General features: G+C 57.1%; 1 pseudogene; it reads left to right on the top strand.

Annotated features, from left to right (window-relative positions):
* Positions 1-6808: 6808 nt before the first annotated feature.
* On the top strand, positions 6809-6964 carry LOC139834699 (5.8S ribosomal RNA; annotated as a pseudogene).
* Positions 6965-7500: the final 536 nt, after the last annotated feature.

Here is a 7500-nt window from a genome sequence, read left to right as displayed (position 1 = left end):
ACCCAAAACGCCGGTCCCGGCTGAAAACGGCTAAGTCGGACGACGTCGAACGATCCAACGACACGGAGCGTCTGATCGGGTGGGCGCGCGCTGGTCGGGATACGGTGAAAACCATGAGCGCCGCAGCCAATACAGCGGAATCGGCTAAAGCGGCCAAGTCGGTCCGACGTCGGAAATCGTCAAACGACGCCGAGCGTACAGTCGGATAAGCGCGCGTCGGTCGGGTTACGGTGAAAACCATGGCGCCGCAGTCCTGACAGACGGAATCGGCTAAAACGGCTAAGTCGGGGCGACGTCGGAAATCGTCTAACGACACGGTGAACTATAGTCGGGTGGGCGCGCGGCGGTCGAGATACGGTGAAAAATGGCGCTAACCAAGCTGGCGGCATCGCTGAAACGGCGGCTTCGGTCCGGATTGCCGGAAAACGCTCCAACGTCGCTACGAACAGATAGCCGACGTCGGGCGCAAGCGACGTCCGGCGATACGATCGGAGTGAAGCGCGCGCTGGTGAGTAGCGGTATGATGCCGCAAGCGACGCAGCAATCTGACGGAATACATTCGCTAAAAACGACCAGAGTCGGACCGGCGTCGGAAAAGCGTCCAACGACGAAACGCCGAGCAGTCGGGTGGGCTACGCTGGTCGGGTAACGGTCGAAAACCATGGCGCCGCGTAGCAAATAATGGCTGGTTGAATCGGGCTAAAAACGCCGGCCGGCGCGACGCCGGAAAACGCCCAACGACGCCAGCGTACAGTCGGGTGGGCGCGCGCCGGTCGGGTAACGGTGAAAACTCATGGCGCCGGCAGCCAATACGACGGAATCGGCTAAAAAAGCGGCCAAGTCGGGCCGAGCGTCGGAAAAACGTCCAACGACGCCGAGCGTACTGATCCCAGGGTGAGGCGCTTAACGCTGGTCGGGTAACGGTGAAAACCATGGCGCCGCCAGCCAATCTGGCGAATCGGCTAAAGCAGCCGTCGGTCCAGCGTGAACGTCAACGACGCAGCTTGTCTGATCGGAGTGGGCGCGCGCTGGTCGAATGCTTTATAAGCTCTCGGCAAAATCGTGACAGGGCCATGCTGACGGATAAACAAAGCGAAACGCCGCAGACCCGAGCGTGAGCGATCAATGACGCCCGCACAGTGGTCGGCTGGTCGAACGTAATTGGAAAACTATGGCGCTGTAAATGCCGGAGTACGACTGCTGAACGCTGCAAACGCTGCTTTCCGACAAGCTAAACGGAAAACGCCCAGACGAAGGCCGAGCGTTTAAACGGCCCATCTGACGCTGGGGCGCATTGTCAAAACGGAAAAACCATGGCGCTAGCTAATACTTATCGAATCGGGCTAAAACGGTTAAGTCGGGTCGACGCTTTAAAACGCTCAACGACGCCGTCAGAGGTTGGCGTTGCCGCTACGCTGGTTCAACGGGTAACGGTGGAACTACAGCGCCGCAGCCACGACGGAATCGGCTAAAACGGCCAAGTCGGCTGGCCGACGTCGGGAAAACGCTCCAACGATCGCGCCAGCGATAGCCGGTGTGGGCACACGCGCTGGTCGTGGTAACGGTGAAAACCATGGCGCGGCAGCCAATACGACGAATCGCTAAAAACGTTAAGTCGGGCCGACGTCGGAATTAACGTCCAACGACGCGAGCGTACGCCGGTGTGGGCGCGCTGGTCGGGTAACGGTGAAAACCATGCGCCGGCAGCCAATACGACGGAATCGGCTAAAAACGGCCACAAGTCGGGCCGACGCTCGGAAAACGTCCCAACGACGCGAGCGACAGTCGGGTGGAGCGCGCGCTGGTCGGTAACGGTGAAACCAGCGCGCTTGTCGGGTAACGGAAACTGATACAGCCGGTGTTGAACACGACGGAATCGGGCTAAAAACGCTGTCGGGCCGGGACGGCTGAAAAACGCCCTAAAAACGTTAAGTCGGGCCGACGCTGAAAAACGCCCAACGACGCGACGCCCAAGGTGATAGTCGGCCGGTGGGCGCTGGTACGGGTCGGGTAACGGTGGAAAAAACGTCCGGCGGCGCCGCAGGCCAATACGACGGAATCGCTAAAAACGCCAAGTCGGGTCCGATCGTCGGAAAAAACGTCCAACGACGCCGAGCGTACAGTCGGGTGGTCGGGTTGAAGCTGGCTGGCTGGCCGGGTAACGGTGAAACCCGCGATGCTGCAGCTCAATACGACGGAATCGCTAAAAACGCGGGCCGGGCCGACGCCGGAAAACGCCCAACGACGCCAGCGACGCCGTGGGCGCGCTACTATCGGGCGCTGCAGCCAAACTAATTTAATCGCTAGCAACCACAATGATTGAATCGTCTAAAACACCGGCGCCGAAGCACGACCATCAGCTCGCCCACGCACGCCGCAACATTAGCAGATACCGGTGGGGAAGGGCGCGCTGGTCGCAACGGTGAAAACTACGGCGCCGCAGTAGCCAATGGGCATTCACGAATGAATCGCTAAAAACGCGATGTCGCTCTCTTTCTATCGCCGGGAAAACGTCCAACGACGCCGAGCGTACAGTCGGGTGGGCGCGCGCTGGTCGGGTAACGGTGAAAACCATGGCGCCGCAGCACTACAATACGACGGAATCGGCCAAGCTCTGGCAGAAAATCCTGCCGCGGCAGAGAAATGGCCATTTTCTTCTGCCGCGGCAACAGTGGTAGGGCTCCTTCACAAGCTGACGGGCAAGGGGTCCCAGGCGGGGCTAAGTTCCCCAGATATTGGGGGGGCTGGCATCCCCTTCTCCCTCGTCAAGTTGTGGGTTCGTCCCACAACTTTTCTACGCCCGAAGATCAATGCACGTAGCAACCTATACGTTGCCGTGGCGTGTCACGCGGCGACGTTAATGCCACGCTGCCGCGACTGACAGTCACGTGCGACGTTTGGTCGTTGCCAGCTACACGTGATGGTCCGATTCTGCAGAACCCCATTTGAGACCGTGAATCAGGTAAGCGTTGCCTTCTACCTCTCCACAGTTAGTGAGTAGGATATGTAACATTCTCGCCGCCGATCCTCAATGAACGGATGCCGTTGCCTTAAGAGAACGTCGCCAGGCAACGTTAACCGTTGCTGCGGTGACACCCGCAGCGCTGTGGACACTCAGGTGACGCCACACAGCAGCAATCCCACCGCGTGGTGGGAGGCTCGGGAGGCTTGACCGAGTGTCGGCTACGCTGAGCGCATGTCCCGAACACCGAGAGAAAGCGCACGTTCCCCGCCTATTGGCGGGGCCACCAGCGCCTGTTGCCTTCCGCAGAACGTACCCCGTTTAACGCTGCCGCGCCACCGGGCGGTGACATGAGTGCGCTCCCGACTCTGAGAACAACCGTGAATGCAGGTGTTGCCTCTACCTCTCCACAAAGCTTAGTGGTAGGATATGTAACATTCTGCGCCGATCCTCAATCGAACGGATGCCGCTTTGTTCCTTAAGAGAACGTCGCCGTGCAACGTTACCGCTGCCGTGGTGACACCCGCTGGCTGTGGATACCAGACGCCTACACTAGAGCAATCCCACCGCGCTTACGCGTGTGGGAGGCTCGGGAGAGGCTTGGACCGATGTCGCGAGCGCATTAGCGTCCCGAACAGAAAGCGCACGTTCCCCCGTCTATTCGCGGGGTGCGCCGCAAGGTTTGCCTTCCGCAGAACGTCCTCCGCGTTTAACGCTAAGCCGCGCCACCGCGGTGACATGAGTGCGTCTCGAATTCTGAGAACAACCGTGGAACAGGTGTTGCTCTCTACCTCTCCACAGTTAGTGGTAGGATACGTAACATTCTCGCGCGATCCTCACGAACGGATGCCGTTGCCTTAAGAGAACGTCGCTCGTGCAATGCTACCGTTGCTGGGTGTGATCACCCATCAAGCGCTGCCAGCTGGCAACACTCCGCAGGACGCCACATAGAGAAAGGTCCCACCGTGCTTACGCGTGTGGTGTGGAGGCTCGGGAGGCTTGGACCGGGATGTTGGCTACGCGAGCGATGCAGCAGATGATGTAGCTTTGGACCTGACTCGTGTCTCACGCCGGCAGATCCTCGTCTTCGTGCGGTCGGACTACAAAGCGCTCGTGGTCCCGTCGTTCGTTTCCGCCGCTTTATATGGATGATGCTCTTCTTTCAAGTGCTTGCGTGCACTTGCACCCGACCCACGGGAAGTGGTGCTTCTAACACGTGCTTGCCTCGCGGTGGACACCTTCGGGTGTGCCGCTGCGGCCTAACGGCGCTTGCGGCGCTTCCTCGTGGTTCCGGCACTCCTAGTGCCCGGTAAGCTACCAAGGCAGCCTCGCTTCCCGCTCGTTGGTCCTCGGATGTTGCTCACGATAAAGAGTCTCTGGCAACCTTTTGGTTGCTAGGACCTTGACCTCCTTTAAGCTGCTCTCCGAATTTGAGAACAACCTGTGCGGAACAGGTGTTGCCTCTACCTCTCCACAGCTTAGTGGTAGGATATGTAACACATTCTCGCGCCGCATCCTCAATCAAGCAGGATGAGCTTGGCTCCGCTTCAATCGCTGACAACCGGTTCGGCCGTTGCCTCGGCCTTGACACGCAAGTGGAAGGGCGGACAAAGACCTGACCACGCTCGGACGTCAACGAGGACGTGCTACCTGGTTGATCCTGCCAAAGTAGTCACATGCTTGTCTCAAAGATTAAGCCATATGCATGTGCAAGTATGAAACCAATTTGAACTTCGTGAAACTGCGAATCGGCTCATTAAATCAGTTATAGGTTTGTTTGATGGTACGTGCTACTCCTGATAACCGTAGTAATTCTAGAGCTAATACGTGCAACAAAACCCCGACTTCCGGGGAGGGGCTACTTATTAGATAAAGGCTGACGGTGCGGCCGCTCTGCTCCGCCGATCCGATGATTCATGATAACTCGACGGATCGCAAGGCCCTCGTGCTCGCGTACGTATCATTCAAATTTCTGCCTTCTATCAACTTTCGATGGTAGGATAGGGGCCTACCATGGTGGTGACGGGTGACGGAGAATTAGGGTCTCGATTCCGGAGAGGGAAAGCCTCCGAGAAACGGCTACCACATCCAAGGAAGGCAGCAGGCGCGGGCGCAAATTACCCAATCCTCGGACTAACGGGGAGGTAGTGACAATAAATAACAAATACCTGGCTGATTACACGCCGCATTAGTGTCTCGTAATTGGAAATTGAGTACACCCAAACTCCAACTTAACGAGGATCCATTGGAGGGCAAGTCTCAACCAAGTCGCAGCCGCGGTAATTCCAGCTCCAATAGCGTATATTTAAGTTGTTGCAGCAAAGCTCAGAGTTGGACTTTGGGCCGGGTCGGCCGGGCCCGCCCCACGGCGGTAAAGCACCGGACCAACTCGACCCTTCCAGCCGGCGACATGCGCTTCCTAGCCTTAATTGGCCGGTCGTGCCACCGGCATCGTTACTTTGAAGAAATTAGAGTGCTCAAAGCAAGCCATCGTCTGGATACATTAGCATGGGATAACATCATAGGATTCCGGGTTCCTATTGTGTTGGCCTTCGGGATCGGAGTAATGATTAATAGGGACAATGTCGGGGGCATTCCAGTATTTCATAGTCAGAGGTGAAATTCTTGGATTTATGAAAAGACGAACAACTGCGCAAAGCATTTGCCAAGGATGTTTTCATTAATCAAGAACGAACGTTGGGGCTCGAAGACTGATCAGATACCGTCCTAGTCTCAACCATAAACGATGCTTTCGACTAGGGGATCGGCGGATGTTGCTTATAGGACTCCGCCCGCACCTTATGCGAGAAATCAAAGTCTTTGGGTTCCGGGGGAGTATGGTTTAGCAAGGCTGAAACTTAAAGGAATTGACGGAAGGGCACCACCAAAGCGTGGAGCCTGCGGCTTAATTTGACTCAACATCGGGGAAACTTACCAGGTCCGTGACATATGCCAAGTGATTGGACAGATCCGAGAGCTCTTTCTTGATTCTATGCGGTGGTGGTGCATGCGCCTGCTTCTTAGTTGGTGGAGGCGATTTGTCTGGTTAATTCCGTTAACGAACGAGACTCCTCAGCCTGCTAACTAGGCTACATGCGAGAGGGAGCCATCCCTCCGCAGCTAGCTTCTTAGAGGACTATCGCTCGTTTAGGCGACTCCGGGAAGTTTGAGGCAATAACAGGTCTCAGTGATGCCCTTAGATGTTCAAGCCGTTCCGGGAGCCGCACGCGCGCTGCTAATCGATGTATTCAACGAGTATATAGCCTTGGCCGACAGGCCCGTGGTAATCTTGGAGAAATTTCATCGTGATGGGGATAGATCATTGCAATTGTTGGTCTTCAACGAGGAATGCCTAGTAAGCGCGAGTCATCGCCCCGCGTTGACTACGTCCCTGCCCTTTGTACACACCGCCCGTCGTCCCTACTCGATTGAATGGTCCGGTGAAGTGGATGACGTTCTCCGTCATGATCGCGGCGACGGATTCCAGAGTGGTTCGAGACCGCCCCGACGTCGTGCGCAGAAGTCCATTGAACCTTATCATTTAGAGGAAGGAGAAGTCGTAACAAGGTTTCCGTAGGTGAACCTGCGCTAAGGATCATTGTCGTGACCCTGACCAAAACAGCACCGCGCACGAAGTTATCTAGCCCGCTGGGCGGCGGCATCGTCCGTCGCTGGCAAAAGTCCTCGACAACCTCATCTTTTCTGGAGTTGGGGCTCGGGGTAAAAGAACCCACTGCTATCAAGCCTGGGCGAACAAGGCCTGCGGCAACTTCTACCGTGCCTAACGAGGGGATGTGGCTGGCTTGCTAGCCGCGACCCCGTGTTGCAATTCTATATTTTCCACACGACTCTCTGCAACGGATATCTCGGCTGTCGCATCGTTGAAGAACGTAGCGAAATGCGATACCTGGTGAATTCGCAGAATCCCGAACCATCGAGTCTTTGAACGCAAGTTAGCGCCCGCGAGGCCTCTGGCCGAGGGCACGCCTTGCTCGGCTGTCACGCCAAACACGCTCCCACCTGCAACTCAACTTGGGGTGGGACGCGGCATGTGGCTCCTCGGTCCCGCAAGGGGCAGGTGGGCCAAAGATCCGGCTGCCGGCCTATCGTGCCGGACACAACCGCGTGGTAGGTGAATTATATACCCGCTACTAAACGCAGCGCCCGGCGCGCAGCCGACGCGATGGCCCCAATGGACCCTTTTAACGGAGTGCATGACGTCGCACCGCGACCCCAGTCAAGTGGGACTACTCCGCTGGAATTTAAGCATATAAATAAGCGGAGGAGAAGAAACTTACGAGGATTCCCCTAGTAACGGCGAGCTTAACCGGGAACAGCCCAGCTTGAGAATCGATCGGCTTTGCCGTTCGGGACCAGTAGTCTGGAGAGGCGCTCCTCAGCGACGGACCGAGCCCAAGTCCCTCGGAAAGGGGCGCCTGGGAGGGTGAGAGCCCCGTCCGGCTCCGGACCCCGTCGCGAGTATCACCTGTAGAGGCGCATCACTGTGGCGAACCTATGTCAATCGAGTCGGTTGTGTT

The sequence above is a fragment of the Lolium perenne genome, unplaced genomic scaffold (genome assembly GCF_019359855.2).
Source record: "Lolium perenne isolate Kyuss_39 unplaced genomic scaffold, Kyuss_2.0 unplaced61, whole genome shotgun sequence".
NCBI classification, from domain to species: Eukaryota; Viridiplantae; Streptophyta; class Magnoliopsida; order Poales; family Poaceae; genus Lolium; species Lolium perenne.
This window is presented reverse-complemented; position numbering and strand designations above follow the sequence as displayed.